This window comes from Pelmatolapia mariae, linkage group LG3_W (assembly GCF_036321145.2).
Source record: "Pelmatolapia mariae isolate MD_Pm_ZW linkage group LG3_W, Pm_UMD_F_2, whole genome shotgun sequence".
Taxonomy (NCBI): domain Eukaryota; kingdom Metazoa; phylum Chordata; class Actinopteri; order Cichliformes; family Cichlidae; genus Pelmatolapia; species Pelmatolapia mariae.
This window is the reverse complement of record NC_086229.1, coordinates 42,536,254-42,563,669: the sequence shown is the minus strand read 5'-3', so window position 1 is coordinate 42,563,669 and position 27,416 is coordinate 42,536,254. Positions and strand designations below refer to the sequence as shown.

At 45.0% G+C, this 27,416-nt stretch overlaps 1 pseudogene; it reads left to right on the top strand.

Moving 5' to 3' along the window:
* The first annotated feature begins 9,455 nt into the window (after positions 1 to 9,455).
* LOC134622906 (putative uncharacterized protein DDB_G0282133) lies at positions 9,456 to 26,777 on the top strand (annotated as a pseudogene).
* The last annotated feature ends 639 nt before the right edge of the window (positions 26,778 to 27,416 follow it).

The following is a 27,416-nucleotide window of genomic DNA, read 5'->3' as shown; positions in this document are numbered from 1 at the left end:
TGACACCATATTCAGTGAGGTGTCAGATCAGAGTGTCACTGTGTTTACAGTTTAATAAAGAAAATGTTTTTATCAGATATGATACAGCTCATCATATCTGATAATGTGCCATAAAACAAAGTGCAACCCAGGACTCTTACTTGTAATGAAACGTTCACATCTTAAAAGCAGCAGCATCTCCCACCAGTGATTAGAGAAAATTTTGCTGATAAAACCTCTGGACACGCCTGCAGTACAGGACTCCACCAGTTGAAGATCTGAGGACTTTTTTTTAGAACATGTTGTTGACAGATCATCAGTATTAAACCATTATGTCGCAATCATACTTTAGAAACACCTAATGACAGAAATAGCTGATTAAAGGTCAGACAGGACAGGTTTCATGGTGTCGTAGCTGCCAATGACGTGTTCCCTTCTGTTTGATGGATATGTGGCATTCCTCAGTGAAGACTCAACCACCTCCTAAGCCTCTGAAAAAGATTGCAGTTGTTTGCTGACTTCAATGCACAAAACAATAAATTCTAATTCTGAGTGCCTGTTAATGCACAACAGGCTAAACTATGAGGTGCGGCTGAAAGATTATAAGATAAGATAACCTTTATTAGTCTCACATGTGGGAAATTTGTTTTGTTACAGCAGCTTTGTTATGCAACGAGATAACCACACAATAGCCACACCTCATATGACTGAGCGTGCGTCGGGATCAAACCTGCTCAGCTATATTTTCTAAACTGTTGTCTATGCTGCTGTTCATCCATGTACAGTGGGATCCAGAAGTTTGGGCAACCTTGTTAATAGTCATTATTTCCTGTATAAATCGTTGGTTGTTACAATAAAAAATGTCAGTTAAATATATCATAGAGGAGACACACACAGTGATATTTGAGAAGTGAAATGAAGTTTATTGGATTTACAGAAAGTGTGCAATAATTGTTTAAACAAAATCAGGCAGGTGCATAAATTTGGGCACTGTTGTCATTTTATTGATTCCAAAACCTTTAGAACTAATTATTGAAACTCAAATTGGCTCGGTAAGCTCTGTGACCCCTGACCTACATACACAGGTGAATCCAATAATGAGAAAGAGTATTTAAGGGGGTCAATTGTAAGTTTCCCTTCTCTTTTAATGAAGAGTAGCAACATGGAAGTTAGGAACATATTGAGAAAATGGAAGACCACAGGCTCAGTTCAAGTTAAGGCTCGAAGTGGCAGACCAAGAAAAATCTCGGACAGACAGAAGCGACGAATAGTGAGAACAGTCAGAGTCGACCCACAGACCAGCTCCAAAGACCTACAACATCATCTTGCAGCAGATGGAGTCGCTGTGCATCGTTCAACCATTCAGAGCACTTTACACAAGGAGATGCTGTATGCGAGAGTGATGCAGAGGAAGCTTTTCTCCGCCCACAGCACAAACAGAGCCGCTTGAGGTTTGCTAAAGCACATTTGGACAAACCAGCTTCATTCTGGATTAAGGTGCTGCGGACTGATGAAACTAAAATTGAGTTGTTTGGGCATAACAAGGGGCGTTATGCATGGAGGAAAAAGAACACAGCATTCCAAGAAAAACAGTAAAATATGGTGGTGGTTCCATCATACTGTGGGGCTGTGTGACCAGTGCAGGGACTGGGAATCTTGTCAAAGTTGAGGGACACATGGATTCCTCTCAGTATCAGCAGATTCTGGAGACCAGTGTCCAGGAATCAGTGACAAAGCTGAAGCTTTCAACAAGACGACGACCCGAAACACTGCTTTAAATCAACTAAGGCATTCATGCAGAGGAACAAGTACAACAGTCTGGAACGGCCATCTCAGTCCCAGACCTGAATATTATTGAAAATCTGTGGTGTGAGTTAAAGAGAGCTGTCCATGCTCGGAAGCCATCAAACCTGAATGAACTAGAGATGTTTTGTAAGGAGGAATGGTCCAAAATACCTTCAACCACAATCCAGACTCTCATTGGAACCTACAGGAAGCGTTTAGAGGCTGGAATTTCTGCAAAAGGCAGATCTACTAAATATTGATTTCATTTCCTTTTTTGTGGGGCCCAAATTTATGCACCTGCCTGATTTTGTTTAAACAATTATTGCACAATTTCTGTAAATCCAATAAACTTCATTTCATTTCTCAAATATCACTGTGTGTGTCTCCTATATGATATATTTAACTGACATTTTTTATTGTAACAACCAACAATTTATACAGGAAAATAATGACTATTAACAAGGTTGCCCAAACGTTTGCATCCCACTGTATGTCCAAAGAACTAAGAAAAAAGCTCCACGTGTTGGATGAACTTCAGACTAATTTAATGATCAAATCTGATCTTGCACTGATTAATTTCCAGATAAGATAGATATAACAAATTCAATAAAGTAGAAACATAAATAAAATATCATCTAGAGTTGGATGTGTGTCCAGTTTAAGGGGCAGCAACATAAACATGAAACATATTCAGCCAACATGAGTGGAAATCATGTTCAGCAGTTACATGTTTAAACTATCTTGTAACCCAAGGTTAGTTCTGGGCGGTCAGTTAAAGAATATGATGAACACAATGAAAAATTCATATTTATGTTAAATTGCAGCTGGATTTCAACTTGACACTCGTCCTCCAACCCATCACACTAGAGGGTTTCACCCCTGCGCCACACATCTTTAAAGAGCAGAAACAAACAGAAGACTTTGGTGACATCTAGTGGCAGCAGTTAGCGTATACAACTTCAGGAAACCAAACAGCAAACAGATGCAGATACCTCCAGACAGGATTTTGGTCATTGCTGGTGATTTTTTCCTGACTTCTTACAGTATGTGGAAAGTGTCACCGGAGGGAAAAACAATAGAACAAACAGTAGGCATGTCTACAGGACTGTGCCTCTCCTTCACCACTACCAGCAAATATACCTATTAAAACAGGAACCACTAACCACTAAGAATATAAAAACATGGCCAGACACTGCTTCCCGCCAGCTGCAGGACTCTTTCTAATGGACAGAATGGACATTATTTGAACACCAGGACATGAACATTTACACACAAACAATACATGTGCTGTTTGTTTGCATTTGTATTTGTATTGTTTGCAGTTGGACACATCCCAACAATAAGCCATTGATATCGGCACCCTCCTCAGAATACTGGACGCTGCATTCAGGGCAGGGGGCAGTGCTCACTACATCATAGCTAGACCTTTAGAGGGGCATCAGTAGGGTTGCCAACTCCCTGAAAAATAAATAAGGGACACCTCATGGCCAGGGCTGGGCGACCCGATTGTCTTCACCCTTCCCAGTGTGGGGAATTTTTTAGCTCTGTTTTTTGTGTGTGAAATTATTTTTTTAACCATTTGACAAAGTGCGTCTCTTTTCAGCTCAATACTTTTGTTTCTAAATACGGAACGATTCCGTTTTTCAAGGGACGGTTGGCAGCCCTAGGCATCAGGGCTGCAAAACTGACCTATAAAAGAAAATAGAGGACCACTTCACAAACAATGACTCCAGTCGGGCGTGGCAAGGCAAACAAATTGAATAAGTCATAAAAAGCAGCAGTCCTTCCCCTCAGAACATCAATGCCTCACTGGCAGAGACCTCCGACTCTCCAAATGAATTCATATAGACTATGGTCCTCTTGGGTATGTCACAAAACTGTTTTGTAAAAAGATGGATATGAATATGGATATGGACGCTTTTCTTTGGAAACTCCTTTGACTACGATGACCTGGATGACTGAGACAGAAATGTTTTAATCTGTCTGCATTGCTTTTGAGCAAATCTTTACACAGAAAAAGTTTCAGAAAGGTATTTTTCAGGTTCTTCTGACAAGGCTTCAATTTTGGAAAATGCTATTTGTTTATAGTGGCAACTTATAAACCCTTTGTGATAAGAACATAGTTACCACAGTCCAAGTCATACCTTCAAAAAGTATGCACTTTGTGCTCTTGTGGACCCATCCAAAATTTTTCCAGTGATTTGGCTTGGTATTGGATAAATGTGAGGGAAATTCTATAGAAATAACATAAATACACCCATGTTTTCAAATACATTACAAAAAACGTAAATATGCTATGTCATTATGATCAAACCAGCTTTTCAACATACCTCACACTGCAAATAGATTAGGCCATCTATTGCCTTATAAAACAAATAAATAAATATATATGAATAAAAAACAGAACTAAGGAATACGATTCATTAAGTAACTGTACAAATAAAGTGTATTTAAAGCAGAATTTAACATTAGTTAACCACTTGGGTACAAAGTTATGACAACATAAAAGGATTTTTATGTCAAGAGGTACCTCATCTGAAATGTTTGTCTGGTCAAACAGGGATTTCAAACTTGAAATACCAATAGAGTTTGGTCCAGCTACTCCCACAAGGTAATCTGTGAGAAAGCATATGCTGTAGTCAACAGATATCATTTTCTTTTTGCATGCTGCAACCATGATCCATTTCAGTCTTCTGGGAGCTTTGTCTGGTTGTAGTTCTTTTTTCTCCTCCTCTCCCCTCATCTATTAATTAAATTGTTTTCTGACCTTCCTTCCCGACCTGTCTTCCCAATGTGATGTTTAAGCAATATATGTATGGTCAGAAGGGGGTGAAATTTTCATTGCAGTTGTACGTGTAACATTGCATGTGATAGTAAAAGGCTTGATTGGTTGATTATTCAACATGAGTTGACATTTACCTGACATTGTGAAGGAGTCGCAGTTTCTGTGAGGATGTAAGAACATAACATGTGGATGTGTTACACTTCTTTTTCACAAGTTAATAACAATCAATAATTTTCATTCCATTATTAACAAGCTATCACACGATATCCCAGGGACAACATTTACACGATGGCCCAGGGACAACATGTACACGATGGCCCAGGGACAACATGTACACGATGTCCCTGGGACAACATGTACACGATGTCCCTGGGACAACATGTACACGATGTCCCTGGGACAACATTTACACGATGGCCCAGGGACAACATGTACACGATGGCCCAGGGACAACATGTACACGATGTCCCTGGGACAACATGTACACGATGTCCCTGGGACAACATTTACACGATGGCCCAGGGACAACATGTACACGATGGCCCAGGGACAACATGTACACGATGTCCCTGGGACAACATGTACACGATGTCCCTGGGACAACATTTACACGATATCCCTGGGACAACATTTACACGATGGCCCAGGGACAACATGTACACGATGTCCCTGGGACAACATTTACACGATATCCCTGGGACAACATTTACACGATGGCCCAGGGACAACATGTACACGATGTCCCTGGGACAACATGTACACGATGTCCCTGGGACAACATTTACACGATGGCCCAGGGACAACATGTACACGATGGCCCAGGGACAACATGTACACGATGGCCCAGGGACAACATCTACACGATGTCCCAGGGACAACTTTAAGACGATGTTCCAGGGACAACATTAAGACGGATTACTGTTAATCTCCATAGAATCAAGAACTCATGTCCAGCTTCACAGCTATGGACCAGTTAATTATGTTTCCAGGTGATATTTTGATTCATAGATTCAGCACACAACCATTAGTCTAGGCCTTTTAGTTCGAATTCTCTTCACTTATGTTTGTAAAATGATCAGGGAAGCTACTGCAATTTTGCCTGACAACATTTCTATGACAACCTTCATAATGCTTCATAATACATGGACAATCAATTTTCTGTCTTGAGCAGCGGTTCCCAACCCCCGGGCCACGAAACACCAAAAAAGTTGGGGAACGCTGGTCTAGAGAACACTGGTTAGCTAATGCTGTCGTCAAGTAGCCTATCACTAGCAAACAAACAGCAAGCCAAGTGAGGAACATATGTATAATGCTTACCGTTTATTAAAGAAAAGTATCCTAAAAGGACTTCAAATTCGGCGGACAGGCGGCGGTTTCTCGCAAGTGAAGCGGAGCGCTGGATTGACACACAGAGGAGTGCACAAGTGAAGAAAATTTGTTTTAAGGCGGGTATGTCGAAGTCACAGAAGTATGACGTCACAAGAAGTCTGTGAAGGTTCTCAGTCATCCAGGTCATCGTAGTCAAAGGAGTTGCAAAGAAAAGCGTCTGGACTTCTTTAAGTTGCTTGAAGACGTTTCACCTCTCATCCGAGAAGCTTCTTCAGTTCTAAGGTCAAATGGCCGAGAGTCCCAGATTTAAACCCAGTGGGAGTGTCCCCCCAAAGAGGGACAAAGGACCCCCTGGTGATCCTCTAATCACATGAGCCAAGGTGTGAAAGCGGGTGTGGGACCTAATCAGCCAGGGTTTCGGGTGAGCTCATTGTGAAACCTGGCCCCACCTTGTCATGTGAATTCCTGAGGTCAGATGGCCCAGGATGTGAGTGGGCATTAAGGCGTCTGGGGAGGGAACTCAAAACTGGATTATAGATGGCAGACAGTTGGTGTCGTAAACCACCACCTCTGTTCAAAGATTTCACTCCTCTTTCAAACCATCTGTCCTCTCTGTCCAAAATGTGAACATTGGCATCCTTGAAAGAATGACCTTTGACCTTTAGATGCAGATGGACTGTTGAGTCTTGTCCTGTGGAGGTGGCTCTTCTATGTTGTGCCATGCGCTTGTGAAGTGGCTGTTTGGTCTCTCCAATGTAGAGGTCTGGGCATTCCTCGCTGCACTGTACAGCATACACCACGTTGTTAAGTCTGTGTTTTGGAGTTTTGTCTTTCGGGTGAACCAGTTTCTGTCTGAGTGTGTTGCTGGGTCTGAAGTACACTGGGATGTCGTGCTTGGAGAAAACTCTCCTGAGTTTCTCTGATACACCGGCTACATAGGGGATGACAACGTTGTTGCGTCTGTCTTTCTTATCCTCCCTCGCTGGTGTCTGATCTTCTTTTCTGTGCCTCTTTGCTGACTTTATGAACGCCCAGTTAGGATAACCACATGTTTTGAGTGCTTCCTTTACGTGTGTGTGTTCCTTCTTTTTTCCCTCAGGCTTAGAGGGAACATGTTCTGCCCGGTGGTGTAGGGTCCTGATTACTCCAAGTTTGTGTTCCAGAGGGTGATGGGAGTCAAAGAGGAGGTACTGGTCCGTGTGTGTGGGCTTTCGGCAAACTTCAATGTTGAGGTTCCCATTCACTTCAATGTGCACAGCGCAGTCCAGGAAAGGCAAACAGTTATCCTTTGTGTCTTCCCTGGTGAACTTGATGTTTTTATCCACAGCGTTAATGTGCGCAGTGAAGGATTCCACTTCTTGTGTTTTGATTTTGACCCAGGTGTCGTCTACATATCTGTACCAGTGGCTGGGTACTCTCCCTTTGAAAGAGCCAACCCATATGGAATAGATATAGAAAAAAACTTATAAAAGACTTGCATCAGATGTGTCCTACTTCATATAGTGAATCATATAAGGCTTATATGATTTACTCATGAGAGTGGCCACTTTCACATATTGTTTTAGTAAGTATCCAAAACATACAAGTTTCATTTATATAATTTTTCTAGGGATCTTATATCTGTTTTCACTCTTGTATGCTTTTCATACAAGTTTCACACAAGACAGGTACAAACTTTGTAAGATATATATATATGTCTTTTCCATATGGGAAGAGCCTGTGAAGAGAGAGACTACATCCAAGGACACCATGGTTTCATCTGGATCCAGCGTAAGTTTCTGGACCTTGTCGGTGAAGTTGGTGGAGTTCTTGATGTGGTGTGGGGTGTTCCCCACAAGAGGTGCAAGGATGGTAGCAAGGTGTTTTGAAATGTTGTAAGTGGCTGAGTTTATGCTGCTGACAATGGGTCTGAGTGGGACACCTTCTTTGTGGATCTTAGGAAGTCTGTAAATGCAGGGTATGGCATCCCCTGGGTAAAGGCGGTGATATGTAGGGCGGTCAATGATTTCGTCCTTTTCAAGGTCTTGAAGGCAAGCTATAACTTTCTTTTTGTAGCTGCTTGTGGGGTCTCGCTTTAATGCTTCGTAGGTGTTGTTGTCACTGAGGAGAGTAGTGATCTTTGTGTGGTAATCTGTTGTGTTTAGGACCACGGTGCACCTTCCCTTATCAGGTGGTAATATAGTGATGTTGTGGTCTTTGCTCAGGGAAGCGACGGCCTTCTTTTCTTGTATTGTGAGGTTAGACCAGGGGTCGGCAACCTGCGGCTCTTTAGTCCTTATTTTGCGGCTCCGGGTGGTTTGGGAAAATAAGACGTATTTAGCTGAAGTATATTTTATTTGTGTTTAGTTCTTTTTTTAACTTGTACTTCTAAATTGGAAGATTATTGTGATATTGAAATATAAAAATAAAATTATATTTTATTATTTTTTCATCGCTCAAAATAAGCGTCACACTCGCGGAAGCCGGTGTACCTGCCGAAACGCCGTGCCTTTATCGAGACTTTCAACCCCAGATAGGCCAATTATGGATCTTCGGATCCACATTATGTCAGCAGCTGTTCTCCACCGTGAACTATGTTAAAAACAAACACGCTCACGCCTCACAGATGACAGCTTACAGTCCTGCGTAACGATGAAAGTGACTTCGTACCACAGCAGACCGGCTGCTTTTCAGCATCTCTTTATTGACCACTTTTCACACACGGTTGCTGTACGCATACAGCCGGCTGTAGCTTTTCAGCTCACAGCCCGACAACACAACAGCAGAGAGAGCACAGACTTTAAGGCGGCGTGATTGCGGGTGTCGCTCAGCTGAGGAAAAACTGTACCTCCCCACCACTGCCAGGTTTAGAATATAAAAACCTGTGAATGAACAGAAGGTAGAGGGTGCTCCAGAAACAGTGAAAAACAATTCATGAAATAGAAAGATGTGAAAAGTTTCCACAAATATTACATAAAAAGGAGAGCAAAAAATACAGTTTATTAAAGCCTTATTCACACTGAGGTTGTTTTAGGCTTAGAGAAATAAAAGTTTACACCTTTAAAGACCTTAGATTGTAAGAATCCTTTACCATCACTTTTGATACCTGTGTATATTTGAAATTTTCTGAAGTTCAGTGCAAAGCCTGAATGTAAAATGTGAATTCAGGCAGGCCTGAAACGTGAAGCCGATGCTGAAATGCATGAAACGTGCAATCTTACTCATGGCCATCAGAGGGCAGCTTCTGACTGAAAGTTGTATTGTATAGTATGTATTTGTCTGATTAATTGATGGACTCGGTCAGTATTTTCAATTTATTACATCAAAAGTGTATTTTAGTCAGGTCTCACCTTCTGCCTCTGATAACTGAAGAATGTTTTCCTGCATTAAGTGCTGCAATAACCTAGAAAAGTTAAAATCAGAACCAGAAATACTTTATTAATCCCAAAGGAAATTATGGGTTACAGCAGGCAGCATGGTTGGCGCATGCGCACTCACAAAGGAACCCTCCGACCAAACACACTTTACACAAACATCACATTGGGGAGACAGGTCAAAGAGGTGGGCTGATAAAAAAAAATCAACGAAAGTACACAACATGGGGTAAGAGGAGGAGAAAAAAAAGCAAATAAAAATCAAACTCACTACTCAAGGAGGCCTTTAAGTAACTCATTTACCTAAATTGGTCAAAACTTAAATTTAGGCAAACAAACCAGTAATATTTAAAATATGTTTAAATGAAAGGACAAAAAACAAAGAAATTAGACATATTTTGATGTGGACAGTGACTGCCCACCAAGCACCACCAACCTGTAAATGTTGATTCTCGGTCTAAATCTAGTCAGCCAGTTGTGAGCTTTATTTAATCCAAAACTAATCAATGAATATTTGTTTAGTCTGTCAGATTTTATTGTCCCAAAATGGTCATCTTTTATGGACCACATAGAGTCCTAATGTTGCCATGAAGATACAATCACATCCAGCACAAGAATAAACTTAGTCACACAGAGAAAATGTAGAAGCTCACGTCAAAATGTGTCACAAATATCTGTGTGTGTGTAACTGCCAAATTTAAAGTGATGACTGCTTCAGGAGGACAATAGGAGAGAGATGCAGGTAAATAAAAGGTTAGTGCACACACCTTAAACCATGACGATAACTACCATTACTCCACCTGCACATATTTGTCCTCAGGTTCATGTTTGCTGCTTATAAAAAGAGGAGATGAAGTCAGAGAACATCACCTTCTTTCACTGCAGTGGACGACTTACAAGCAAAGAAATACTATGTAAGTAATCCTAATATTAAATATATATCTGACATCTACATGTGACTTTAAAGACTAATTGATATATTTATTTTACTATATGATCTTTTGGCAACATATGGTGTAAATTAGGCAGCAGTTATATTCTTTTTTCTTTTAAGGGTTCTGTTTTTATCTGTTATACCTATGCTGCTTAATATATGACAATTATTTAAAAATGTTTTGAACACTCTTGAATGATTTGGATGAAAAGGGAGCTGAGCAACTGCATTTTTTAAAAGAAAACTAGCTTTATATGTGTGATCTTCAAATTTTAAATCTCATAGAAACTAATTTGTATGTCGCTAGTGCTTGGAGGAAAACTTGAGATATGTTGGGGTGAAACATAGATGACATTATAGGATATGAATACAACTATAAACATGAAGTGGTGACTTATGCTCTGATTTACAGTCGGTAACAATAAGGTCATCATAGTTCAATATATGTATTTTGTTGTGCCTGAAATGAACAAATAAATAAATAAATAAAAAATAAATAAATAGTCAGAGCCTTTCCTTCATGATTTCTCAATTTGATTTGGTTGCATCTGAACAAGAACCTTGTTGAGAAATGTGAAATAATGATCAAGACATAACCAGTTACAAAAACTGAAACAACTGCAGGAGAAGTATATTGTTCTTCATTTAACACTTCAACTTCAAAGTTCAAGGACAATACTATAGAAAAATTGTATATTTTAATTTATTTAATTGAATACAAACATTTTTGCCTTTGCTTAATATAGTTTTTATATGGCTTTTAAATCGCAAACTTCTATTCAAGATAAAATTGGAGAAGCTGAATAAAAGCAACTGTTTGAATAATTCTTTCTATAACTAACAATAAGCACGATGAACTGAATTTTCAGAGACAGGAGCAGGAGAAAGGATCACCATGATCGCAAAGATTTGTTTCATCATTCTTCTCGTAGCTGGTATGACAAAATTTAATTCATCAAAGACTTTTATATTCTTTAAAATTTGGTTAATGTGATCGAATGTGTAAAAGACATAAGATTTTCTACACAGCCTGCTGCAACGCACAGACAACAACCACAGCTGCACCAACAACAACCACGACTGCAGCGACAACAACCACAGCTGCACCAACAACAACCACGACTGCAGTGACAACAACAACAGCTGCACCAACAACAACCACGACTGCAGCGACAACTACAACTGCCCCAACAACTACCACAGCTGATCCTACAACAACCACCACTGCTCCAACAACAACCACAACTGCAGCGACAACTACCACAGTCGCTCCAACAACAACCACAACTGCTCCAACAACAACCACAACTGCTCCAACAACAACCACAGCTTCATCAACAACAACCACAACTGCAGCGACAACAACCACAACTGCAGCGACAACTACCACAGTCGCTCCAACAACAACCACAACTGCTCCAACAACAACCACAACTGCTCCAACAACAACAACAGCTTCACCAACAACAACCACAACTGCTGCAACAACAACCACAGCTTCATCAACAACAACCACAACTGCAGCGACAACAACCACCACTGCCCCAACAACAACAACAGCTGCACCAATAACAACCACAACTGCAGTGACAACAACCACAGCTTCACCAACAACAACCACAACTGCAGCAACAACAACTACAACTGCCCCAACAACTACCACAGCTGCTCCAACAACAACCACCACTGCTACAACAACAACCACAACTGCAGCGACAACTACCACAGTCGCTCCAACAACAACCACAACTGCTCCAACAACAACCACAACTGCTCCAACAACTACCACAGCTGCAGTGACAACAACGATAACTGCAGCGACAACAACTACAACTGCCCCAACAACTACCACAGCTGCTCCTACAACAACCACAGCTGCTCCAACAACAACCACAACTGCAGCGACAACTACCACATTCGCTCCAACAACAACCACCCCTGCTCCAACAACAACCACAACTGCTCCAACAACAACCACAACTGCAGCGACAACAACCACAGCTTCACCAACAACAACCACAACTGCTCCAACAACAACCACAACTGCCGCGACAACAACCACAACTGCCGCGACAACAACCACAGTTGCTCCAACAACAACCACAACGGCTCAAACAACAACCACAGCTTCATCAACAACAACCACAACTGCAGCGACAACAACCACCACTGCCCCAACAACAACAACAGCTGCACCAACAACAACCACAACTGCCGTGACAACAACCACAGCTTCACCAACAACAACCACAACTGCAGCAACAACAACTACAACTGCCCCAACAACTACCACAGCTGCTCCAACAACAACCACAACTGCTCCAACAACAACTACAACTGCCCCAACAACTACCACAGCTGCTCCTACAACAACCACAGCTGCACCAACAACAATTACGACAGCAGCGACGTCAACAACAGCTGCACCAACAACAACCACGACTGCAGCGACAACAACAACAGCTGCACCAACAACAACCACGACTGCAGCGACAACTACAACTGTCCCAACAACTACCACAGCTGCTCCTACAACAACCACCACTGCTCCAACAACAACCACAACTGCAGCGACAACTACTACAGTCGCTCCAACAACAACAACAACTGCTCCAACAACAACAACCACAACTGCTCTAACAACAACCACAACTGCAGCGACAACAACCACAACTGCTCCAACAACAACAACAACAGCTGCTCCAACAACAACTACAACTGCTTCAACAACAACCACAGCTGCACAAACAACAACCACGACTGCCCCAACAACTACCACAGCTGCACCTACAACAACCACCACTGCTCCAACAACAACCACAACAACCACAGTTGCTCCAACAACAACCACAACGGCTGAAACAACAACCACAGCTTCACCAACAACAACCACAACTGCAGCGACAACAACCACCACTGCCCCAACAACAACTACAACTGCCGCAACAAGTACCACAGCTTCTCCTACAACAACCACCACTGCTCCAACAACAACCACAACTGCAGCGACAACAACTACAACTGCCCCAACAACTACCACAGCTGCAGTGACAACAACCACAACTGCAGCGACAACAACTACAACTGCCCCAACAACTACCACAGCTGCTCCAACAACAACCACAACTGCTCCAACAACAACCACAACTGCAGCGACAACAACCACAGCTTCACCAACAACAACCACAACTGCTCCAACAACAACCACAACTGCCGCGACAACAACCACAACTGCTCCAACAACAACCACAACTGCAGCGACAACAACAACAGCTGCTCCAACAACAACCACAACTGCCGCGACAACAACCACAACTGCAGTGACAACAACGACAACTGCAGCGACAACAACTACAACTGCCCCAACAACTACCACAGCTGCTCCTACAACAACCACAGCTGCTCCAACAACTACCACAGCTGCAGTGACAACAACGACAACTGCAGCGACAACAACTACAACTGCCCCAACAACTACCACAGCTGCTCCTACAACAACAACAGCTGCTCCAACAACAACCACAACGGCTGAAACAACAACCACAGCTTCACCAACAACAACCACAACTGCCGCGACAACAACCACAACTGCTCCAACAACTACCACAGCTGCTCCTACAACAACCACAGCTGCTCCAACAACAACCACAACTGCAGCGACAACTACCACATTCGCTCCAACAACAACCACCCCTGCTCCAACAACAACCACAACTGCTCCAACAACAACCACAACTGCAGCGACAACAACCACAGCTTCACCAACAACAACCACAACTGCTCCAACAACAACCACAACTGCCGCGACAACAACCACAACTGCTCCAACAACAACCACAACTGCAGCGACAACAACAACAGCTGCTCCAACAACAACCACAACTGCCGTGACAAGAACCACAACTGCCGCGACAACAACCACAGTTGCTCCAACAACAACCACAACGGCTCAAACAACAACCACAGCTTCATCAACAACAACCACAACTGCAGCGACAACAACCACCACTGCCCCAACAACAACAACAGCTGCACCAACAACAACCACAACTGCCGTGACAACAACCACAGCTTCACCAACAACAACCACAACTGCAGCAACAACAACTACAACTGCCCCAACAACTACCACAGCTGCTCCAACAACAACCACAACTGCTCCAACAACAACCACAACTGCTCCAACAACAACCACAACTGCTCCAACAACAACTACAACTGCCCCAACAACTACCACAGCTGCTCCTACAACAACCACAGCTGCACCAACAACAATTACGACAGCAGCGACAACAACAACAGCTGCACCAACAACAACCACGACTGCAGCGACAAAAACAACAGCTGCACCAACAAAAACCACGACTGCAGCGACAACTACAACTGTCCCAACAACTACCACAGCTGCTCCTACAACAACCACCACTGCTCCAACAACAACCACAACTGCAGCGACAACTACTACAGTCGCTCCAACAACAACAACAACTGCTCCAACAACAACAACCACAACTGCTCTAACAACAACCACAACTGCAGCGACAACAACCACAACTGCTCCAACAACAACAACAACAGCTGCTCCAACAACAACTACAACTGCTTCAACAACAACCACAGCTGCACAAACAACAACCACGACTGCCCCAACAACTACCACAGCTGCACCTACAACAACCACCACTGCTCCAACAACAACCACAACAACCACAGTTGCTCCAACAACAACCACAACGGCTGAAACAACAACCACAGCTTCACCAACAACAACCACAACTGCAGCGACAACAACCACCACTGCCCCAACAACAACTACAACTGCCGCAACAAGTACCACAGCTTCTCCTACAACAACCACCACTGCTCCAACAACAACCACAACTGCAGCGACAACAACTACAACTGCCCCAACAACTACCACAGCTGCAGTGACAACAACCACAACTGCAGCGACAACAACTACAACTGCCCCAACAACTACCACAGCTGCTCCAACAACAACCACAACTGCTCCAACAACAACCACAACTGCAGCGACAACAACCACAGCTTCACCAACAACAACCACAACTGCTCCAACAACAACCACAACTGCCGCGACAACAACCACAACTGCTCCAACAACAACCACAACTGCAGCGACAACAACAACAGCTGCTCCAACAACAACCACAACTGCCGCGACAACAACCACAACTGCCGCGACAACAACCACAGTTGCTCCAACAACAACCACAACGGCTCCAACAACAACCACCACTGCTTCATCAACAACAACCACAACTGCAGCGACAACAACCACCACTGCCCCAACAACAACAACAGCTGCACCAACAACAACAACAACTGCCGTGACAACAACCACAGCTTCACCAACAACAACCACCACTGCTCCAACAACAACCACAACTGCAGCGACAACTGCCACAGTCGCTCCAACAACAACCACAACTGCTCCAACAACAACCACAACTGCCGCGACAACAACCACAACTGCTCCAACAACAACCACAACTGCAGCGACAACAACAACAGCTGCTCCGACAACAACTACAACTGCCGCGACAACAACTACCACTGCTCCAACAACAACCACAACTGCAGGGACAACTACCACAGTCGCTCCAACAACAACCACAACTGCTTCAACAACAACCACAACTGCTCCATCAACAACCACAATTGCTCCAACAACAACCACAACTGCTCAAACAACAACCACAACTGCAGCGACAACAACAACAGCTGCTCCAACAACAACCACAACTGCTCCAACAACAACCACAACTGCCGCAACAACAACCACAACTGCTCCAACAACAACCACAACTGCTCCAACAACAACCACAACTGCAGCGACAACAACAACAGCTGCTCCAACAACAACCACAACTGACGCGACAACAACCACCACTGCTCCAACAACAACCACAACTGCTCCAACAACAACCACAACTGCAGAAACAACAACTACAACTGCCCCAACAACTACCACAGCTGCTCCTACAACAACCACCACTGCTCCAACAACAAACACAACTGCAGCGACAACTACTACAGTCGCTCCAACAACAACAACAACTGCTCCAACAACCACAACTGCTCTAACAACAACCACAACTGCAACGACAACAACCACAACTGTCGCGACAACAACCACAGTTGCTCCAACAACAACAACAACAGCTGCTCCAACAACAACTACAACTGCTCCAACAACAACCACAGCTGCACAAACAACAACCACGACTGCCCCAACAACTACCACAGCTGCACCTACAACAACCACCACTGCTCCAACAACAACCACAACAACCACAGTTGCTCCAACAACAACCACAACGGCTGAAACAACAACCACAGCTTCACCAACAACAACCACAACTGCAGCGACAACAACCACCACTGCCCCAACAACAACTACAACTGCCGCAACAAGTACCACAGCTTCTCCTACAACAACCACCACTGCTACAACAACAACCACAACTGCAGCGACAACTACCACAGTCGCTCCAACAACAACCACAACTGCACCAACAACAACCACAGCTTCATCAACTACCACAGTTGCTCCAACAACATCCACAACTGCTCCAACAACAACCACAACTGCTGCAACAACTATCACAGCTGCCGTGACAACAACCACAACAGCAGCGACAACAACTACAACTGCCCCAACAACTACCACTGCTGCTCCTACAACAACCACAGCTGCTCCAACAACAACCACAACTGCAGCGACAACTACCAAAGTCGCTCCAACAACAACCACCACTGCTCCAACAACAACCACAACTGCAGCGACAACAACCACAGCTTCACCAACAACAACCACAACTGCCGCGACAACAACCACAACTGCCGCGACAACAACCACAGTTGCTCCAACAACAACCACAACGGCTCAAACAATAACCACAGCTGCTCCAACAACAACCACCACTGCTACAACAACCACAAGTGCAGCGACAACAACCACAACGGCACAAACAACAACCACAGCTTCACCAACAACAACCACAACTGCAGCGACAACAACCACCACTGCCCCAACAACAACTACAACTAACCCAACAAGTACTACAGATGCTCCTACAACAACCACCACTACTCCAACAACAACCACAGCTGCAGCAACAACAACAACAGCTGCTCCAACAACAACCACCACTGTTCCAACAACGACCACAACTGCTCCGACAACAACCACCACTGCTCCAACAGCAACCACCACTGCTCCAACAACAACCACAACTGCTCCGACAACAACCACCACTGCTCCAACAACAACCACAACTGCTCAAGCAACAACCACCACTGCTCAAACAACAACCACAACTGCTCCAACAACAACCACAACTGCACCAACAACAACCACAACTGCTCAAACAACAACCACAACTGCACCAACAACAACCACAACTACAGTCGCTCCAATAACAACCACCACTGCTCCAACAACAACCACAAGTGCACCTACAACAACCACAACTGCTCCAACAACAACCACAACTGCAGCCACAACAACAACAGCGGCTCCAACAACAACCACTACTGCTCCAACAACAACCACAACTGCTCCAACAACTACCACTCCTGCTCCAATAACAACCACCACTGCTCCAACAACAACCACAACTACAGCTCCAACAACAACCACAACTGCTCCAACAACAACCTCAACTACAGCTCCAACAACAACCACATCTGCTCCAACAACAACCACCACTGCTCCAACAACAACCACAAGTGCTCCAACAACAACCACCACTGCTCCAACAACAACCACCACTGCTCAAACAACAACCACAACTACACCAACAACAACCACCACTGCTCCAACAACAACCACAACTGCAGCGACAACAACAATAGCTGCTCCAACAACAACCACCACTGCTCCAACAACAACCACAACTGCTCCAACAACAACCACCACTGCTCAAACAACAACCACAACTGCTCCAACAACAACCACCACTGCTCAAACAACAACCACAACTGCACCTACAATAACCACAACTGCACCAATAACAACCACAACTGCTCCAACAACAACCACCACTGCTCCAACAACAACCACAAATACAGCTCCAACAACAACCACATCTGCTCCAACAACAACCACCACTGCTCCAACAACAACCACAACTGCTCCAACAACAACCACAACTGCTCCAACAACAACCACCACTGCTCAAACAACAACCACCACTGCTCCAACAACAACCACCACTGCTTCAGCAACAACCACAACTGCACCAACAACAACCACCACTGCTCCAACAACAACCACCACTGCACCAACAACAACCACCAATGCTCCAACAACAACCACCACTGCTCCGACAACAACAACAGCTGCTCCAACAACAACCACCACTGCTCCAACAACAACAACAACTGCTCCAACAACAACCACCACTGCTTCAGCAACAACCACCACTGCACCAACAACAACCACCACTGCTCCAACAACAACCACAACTGCACCAACAACAACCACCAATGCTCCAACAACAACCACCACTGCTCCGACAGCAACAACAGCTGCTCCAACAACAACCACCACTGCTCCAACAACAACCACCACTGCTCAAACAACAACCACAACTGCACCAATAACAACAACCACTGCTCCAACAACAACCACAACTGCAGAGACAACAACAACAGCTGCTCTAACAACAACCACCACTGCTCCAACGACAACCACAACTGCTCCAACAACAACCACCACTGCTCAAACAATAACCACAACTGCGACTACACCAACCACCACTGCTCCAACAACAACCACAACTGCAGCGACAACAACAACCACCACTGCTGCAACAACAACCACCACTGCTCCAACAACAACCACAACTGCTCCAACAACAACCACCACTGCTCAAACAACAACCACAACTGCGACTACAACAACCACAACTGCTCCAACAACAACCACCAATGCTCCAACAACAACCACCACTGCTCCAACAACAACCACAACTGCACCAACAACAACCACCAATGCTCCAACAACAACCACCACTGCTCCAACAACAACCACAACTGCTCAAACAACAACCACCACTGCTCCAACAACAACCACAGCTGCTCCAACAACAACCACAACTGCACCAACAACAACCACAACTGGTCAAACAACAACCACAACTGCACCTACAACAACCACAACTGCTCCAACAACAACCACCACTGCTCCAACAACAACCACAACTGCTCCAACAACAACCACAACTGCACCAACAACAACCACAACTGGTCAAACAACAACCACAACTGCACCTACAACAACCACGACTACACCAACAACAACCACAACTACAGCTCCAACAACAACCACCACTGCAACAACATCAACCACAAGTGCACCTACAACAACCACAACTGCTCCAACAACAACCACAACTGCAGCCACAACAACAACAGCGGCTCCAACAACAACCACTACTGCTCCAACAACAACAACAACTGCTCCAACAACAACCACTCCTGCTCCAATAACAACCACCACTGCTCCAACAACAACCACAACTACAGCTCCAACAACAACCACAACTGCTCCAACAACAACCTCAACTACAGCTCCAACAACAACCACATCTGCTCCAACAACAACCACCACTGCTCCAACAACAACCACCACTGCTCCAACAACAACCACCACTGCTCCAACAACAACCACAACTGCACCAACAACAACCACCACTGCTCCAACAACAACCACCACTGCTCCAACAACAACCACAACTGCAGCGACAACAACAACAGCTGCTCCAACAACAACCACCACTGCTCCAACAACAACCACAACTGCTCCAACAACAACCACCACTGCTCCAACAACAACCACAACTGCAGCGACAACAACAACCACCACTGCTGCAACAACAACCACCACTGCTCCAACAACAACCACAACTGCTCCAACAACAACCACCACTGCTCAAACAACAACCACAACTGCGACTACAACAACCACAACTGCACCAACAACAACCACCAATGCTCCAACAACAACCACCACTGCTCCAACAACAACCACAACTGCTCCAACAACAACCACAACTGCTCAAACAACAACCACCACTGCTCCAACAACAACCACAACTGCTCCAACAACAACCACAACTGGACCAACAACAACCACAACTGGTCCGACAACAACCACAACTGCACCTACAACAACCACAACTGGTCAAACAACAACCACCACTGCTCCAACAACAACCACCACTGCTCCAACAACAACCACAACTGCACCAACAACAACCACAACTGGTCAAACAACAACCTCAACTGCACCTGCAACAACCACGACTACACCAACAACAACCACAACTACAGCTCCAACAACAACCACAAGTGCACCTACAACAACCACAACTGCTCCAACAACAACCACAACTGCACCGACAACAATAACAGCGGCTCCAACAACAACCACTACTGCTCCAACAACAACCACAACTGCTCCAACAACAACCACCCCTGCTCCAACAACAACTACCACTGCTCCAACAACAACCACAACTACAGCAACAACAACAACCACAACTGCTCCAACAACAACCACCACTGCTCCAACAACAACCACAAATACAGCTCCAACAACAACCACATCTGCTCCAACAACAACCACCACTGCTCCAACACCAACCACCACTGCTCCAACAACAACCACCACTGCTCAAACAACAACCACAACTGCGACTACAACAGCCACAACTGCTCCAACAACAACCACAACTGCTCCAACAACAACCACAATTGCACCTACAATAACCACAACTGCACCAACAACAACCACAACTGCTCCAACAACAACCACCACTGCTAAAACAACAACCACCACTACTCCAACAACAACCACAACTGCAGCGACAACAACAACAGCTGCTCCAACAACAACCACCACTGCTCCAACAACAACCACAACTGCTCCGACAACAACCACCAATCCGCCAACAACAACCACCATTGCTCCAACAACCACCACTGCGACTATAACAACCACCACTGCTCCAACAACAACCACAACTGCTCCAACAACAACCACAACTGCTGCAACAACAACAACCACAACTGCTCCAACAACAACCACCACTGCTCCAACAACAAACACAAATACAGCTCCAACAACAACCACATCTGCTCAAACAACAACCACCACTGCTCCAACAACAACCACCACTGCTCAAACAACAACCACAACTGCGACTACAACAGCCACAACTGCTCCAACAACAACCACAACTGCTCCAACAACAACCACCACTGCTCAAACAACAACCACAACTGCACCTACAATAACCACAACTGCACCAATAACAACCACAACTGCTCCAACAACAACCACCACTGCTCCAACAACAACCACAAATACAGCTCCAACAACAACCACATCTGCTCCAACAACAACCACCACTGCTCCAACAACAACCACAACTGCTCCAACAACAACCACAACTGCTCCAACAACAACCACCACTGCTCAAACAACAACCACAACTGCTCCAACAACAACCACAACTGCTCCAACAACAACCACCACTGCTCAAACAACAACCACAACTGCACCTACAATAACCACAACTGCACCAACAACAACCACAACTGCTCCAACAACAACCACCACTGCTCCAACAACAACCACCACTACTCCAACAACAACCACAACTGCAGCGACAACAACAACAGCTGCTCCAACAACAACCACCACTGCTCCAACAACAACCACAACTGCTCCGACAACAACCACCAATGCTCCAACAACAACCACCACTGCTCCAACAACCACCACAACTGCTTCGACAACAACCACCACAACTGCTCCGACAACAACCACCACTGCTCCAACAACAACCACCACTGCTCAAACAACAACAACCACTGCTCCAACAACTACCACTGCCCCAACAACAACCACAACTAAAGCAACAACAACAACCACAACTGCTCCAACAACAACCACCACTGCTCCAACAACAACCACAAATACAGCTCCAACAACAACCACATCTGCTCAAACAACAACCACCACTGCTCCAACAACAACCACAACTGCTCCAACAACAACCACCACTGCTCAAACAACAACCAAAACTGCGACTACAACAACCACAACTTCTCCAACAACAACCACCACTGCTCCAACAACAACCACAACTGCAGCGACAACAACAACAGCTGCTCCAACAACAACCACCACTGCTCCAACAACAACCACAACTGCTCCGACAACAACCACCAATGCTCCAACAACAACAACAACTGCTCCGACAACAATCACCAATGCTCCAACAACAACCACCACTGCTCCAACAACAACCACAACTGCTCCGACAACAACCACAACTCCTCCAACAACAACCACAACTGCTCCAACAACAACCACCACTGCTCAAACAACAACCACAACTGCGACTACAACAACCACAACTGCACCAAAAACAACCACCAATGCTCCAACAACAACCACCACTGCTCCAACAACAACCACAACTGCTCCTACAACAACCACCACTGCTCCAACAACAACCATAAGTGCTCCAACAACAACCACCACTGCTCCAACAACAACCACAACTGCTCCAACAACAACCACCACTGCTCAAACAACAACCACAACTGCACCAACAACAACCACCACTGCACCAACAACAACCACCACTGCTCCAACAACAACCACAACTGCTCCAACAACAACCACAACTGCTCCAACAACAACCACCAATGCTCCAACAACAACCACAACTGCTCCAACAACAACCACCACTGCCCCAACAACAACCACAACTGCAGCAACAACAACCACCACTGCTCCAACAACAACCACAACTGCTCCAACAACAACCACAGCTACTCCAACAACAACCAACACTGCTCAAACAACAACCACAACTGCACCAACAACAACCACAACTGCAGCGACAACAACAACAGCTGCTCCAACAACAACCACCACTGCTCCAACAACAACCACAGCTACAGCTCCAACAACAACCACAACTGCTCCAACAACAACCACCACTGCGCAAACAACAACCACTGCTCCAACAACAACTACAACTACAGCTCCAACAACAACCACAACTGCTCCAACAACAACCACCACTGCTCCAACAACAACCACAACTGCAGCGACAACCACAACTGCCTCAACAACTACCACAGCTACTCCAACAACAACCACCACTGCCCCGACAACAACCACCACTGCTCAAACAACAACCACAACTGCTCCAACAACAACCACCACTGCTCCAACAACAATCACAACTGTTCCAACAACAACCACCACTGCACCAACAACAACCACAACTGCATCGACAACAACAACAGCTGCTACAACAACAACCACCAATGCTCCAACAACAACCACAACTGCAGCGACAACAACAACAGCTGCTCCAACAACAACCACAACTGCACCTACAACAACCACAACTGCTCCAACAACAACCACCACTGCTCCTACAACAACCACAACTGCTCCAACAACAACCACCACTGCTCCAACAACAACCACAACTGCTCCAACAACAACCACAACTACAGCTCCAACAACAACCACAACTGCTCCAACAACAACAACCACTACTACAACAACAACCACTGCTCCAACAACAACCACAACTACAGCTCCAACAACAACCACAACTACAGCACCAACAACAACCACCACTGCTCCAACAACAACCACAACTGCAGCGACAACAACAACAGCTGCTCCTACAACAACCACAACTGCTCTTGCAACAACCACCACTGCTCCAACAACAACCACCACTGCCCCGACAACAACCACCACTGCTCAAACAACAACCACAACTGCTCCAACAACAACCACCACTGCTCCAACAACAATCACAACTGTTCCAACAACAACCACCACTGCACCAACAACAACCACAACTGCATCGACAACAACAACAGCTGCTACAACAACAACCACCAATGCTCCAACAACAACCACAACTGCAGCGACAACAACAACAGCTGCTCCAACAACAACCACAACTGCACCTACAACAACCACAACTGCTCCAACAACAACCACCACTGCTCCTACAACAACCACAACTGCTCCAACAACAACCACCACTGCTCCAACAACAACCACAACTGCTCCAACAACAACCACAACTACAGCTCCAACAACAACCACAACTGCTCCAACAACAACAACCACTACTACAACAACAACCACTGCTCCAACAACAACCACAACTACAGCTCCAACAACAACCACAACTACAGCACCAACAACAACCACCACTGCTCCAACAACAACCACAACTGCAGCGACAACAACAACAGCTGCTCCTACAACAACCACAACTGCTCTTGCAACAACCACCACTGCTCCAACAACAACCACCACTGCACCAACAACAACCACAACTGCTCTTGCAACAACCACGACTGCTCCAACAACAAGCAGAACTGCAGCGACATCCACAACTGCCTCAACAACTACCACAACTGCTCCAACAACAACCACGACTGCTCCAACAAAAAGCACAACTGCAGCGACATCCACAACTGCCTCAACAACTACCACAACTGCTCCAACATCAACCACCACTGCTCAAACAACAAACACAACTGCTCCAACAACAACCACCACTGCTCCAACAACAACCACAACTACAGCTCCAACAACAACCACAACTACAGCACCAACAACAACCACCACTGCTCAAACAACAACCACAACTGCAGCGACAACAACAACAGCTGCTCCAACAACAACCACAACTGCTTTTGCAACAACCACCACTGCTCCAACAACAACCACAACTACAGCTCCAACAACAACCACAACTACAGCACCAACAACAACCACCACTGCTCAAACAACAACCACAACTGCAGCGACAACAACAACAGCTGCTCCAACAACAACCACAACTGCTCTTGCAACAACCACGCCTGCTCCAACAACAAGCAGAACTGCAGCGACATCCACAACTGCCTCAAGAACTACCACAGCTGCAGCACCAACAACAACCACAACTGCTCCAACAACAACCACAACTGCTCCAACAACAACCACCACTGCTCCAACAACAACCACTGCTCCAACAACAACCACAACTACAGCTCCAACAACAACCACAACTACAGCACCAACAACAACCACAACTACAGCTCCAACAACAACCACTACTACAGCTCCAACAACAACCACAACTGCTCCAACAACAACCACCACTGCTCCAACGACAACCACAACAACAGCTGCTCCTACAACAACCACAACTGCTCTTGCAAAAACCACCACTGCTCCAACAACAACCACAACTGCACCAACAACAACCACAACTGCCCCAACAACAACCACAACTGCTCCAACAACAACCACAACTGCTGCGACATCCACAACTGCCTCAACAACTACCACAGCTGCAGCGACAACAACCACAACTGCAGCGACAACAATTACAACTGCCCAAACAACTACCACAGCTACTCCAACACCAACCACATCTGCCCCAACATCTACCACCAGTGCTCAAATAACAACCACAACTGCACCAACAACAACCACAACTGCTCCAACAACAACCACCACTGCTCAAACAACAACCATAACTGCAGCGACAACAACAACAGCTCCTCCGACAACAATCACAACTGTTCTTGCAACAACCACCACTGCTCCAACAACAACCACATCTGCAGCGACAACCACAACTGCCTCAACAACTACCACAGCTGCAGCGAAAACCACCACGACTGCAGCGACAACAACTACAACTGCCCCAACAACTACCACAGCTACTCCTACAACAACCACAGTTGCTCCAACAACTACTACAACTGCTCAAATAACATCCACAACTGCTCCAACAACAACAACAACTGCTCAAACAACAACAACCACAACTTCCGCGACAACAACCACAGCTTTACCAACAACAACCACAACAGCTACTCCAACAACAACCACAACTGCACCAACAACAACCACGGGTGCCCAAACAACAACCACAACTGCTCCAATAACAACAACCACAACTGCCACGACAACAACCACAGTTACTCCAGCAACAACCACAACTGCAGCGACAACCACAACAGCTTCACCAAGAACAACCACAGCTGCAGCGACAACAACCACCACTGCCCCAACAACAACTACAACTGCCCCAACAACAACCACAGCTGCTCCTACAACAACTACCACTGCTCCAACAACAACCACAACTGCTCAAACAACAACCACAAGTGCTCCAAAAACAACAACCACAACTGCTCAAACAACAACCACAAGTGCTCCAAAAACAACAACCACAACTGCTCAAACAACAACCACAAGTGCTCCAAAAACAACAACCACAACTGCTCAAACAACAACCACAACTGCTCAAACAACAACCACAAGTGCTCCAAAAACAACAACCACAACTGCCGCGACAACAACCACAGCTTCACCAACAACAAGTACAACCATTACAACAACATCAGGAACTACCCCAACAACAACCACAACTACCCCAACATCAAGTTCAACCACTACAACGACATCAGCAACTACCTCTACAACAACCTCAACTACCCCAACAACAACAACAAAAACCACAACTAGTGCAAGAACCACCTCCTCTGCCATGGTCAACAACATCAGCTTCCTTACAGTAGTTGTGGTTCTGATCTCACATGTACTCAGCTCATATTTTTAACATTTCTTAAGTTCTCATCCTGCAAATGAATTAATAAACCAAAGTATATGTGAACATTTGAGATCTTTAATTAATTAATTATATTTATATTAACCATTTAAAGCATATTTTAATTCTTTTTTATTGTGGCTTTACTTTTTTTCTCTAACAGAGAAAAGTTAATTTAAAGATGTTTTTTCTTCCTATAGATGTTGTTTGTATGTATATCATCCAAACATGTGTGATCAGAGGATAATATTGTAATGTCTGCAATCTCAACACTGATATTATCATTGTACTTTTCAAAACTATCATAAATAAAGTCTCTTTGCATTGATTAAAGAGTGTCCCCTGACTCTTTAAAGATGATAATAATTTCTCATTACAATCATTTCTCTACAATAGTCAGTGTTAATACTGAGTTATATTCAACTTTTTTTTATTTTGCTGCAAATCACAATAGTTCTCTCATCATGTTTCCTGTTGTAAATTAAAGACCGTGCAGTATTTGGAAGACAAAACAAGTAAACACAAACTGTGGGAGAAAATCGAGTGACATGCTGCAG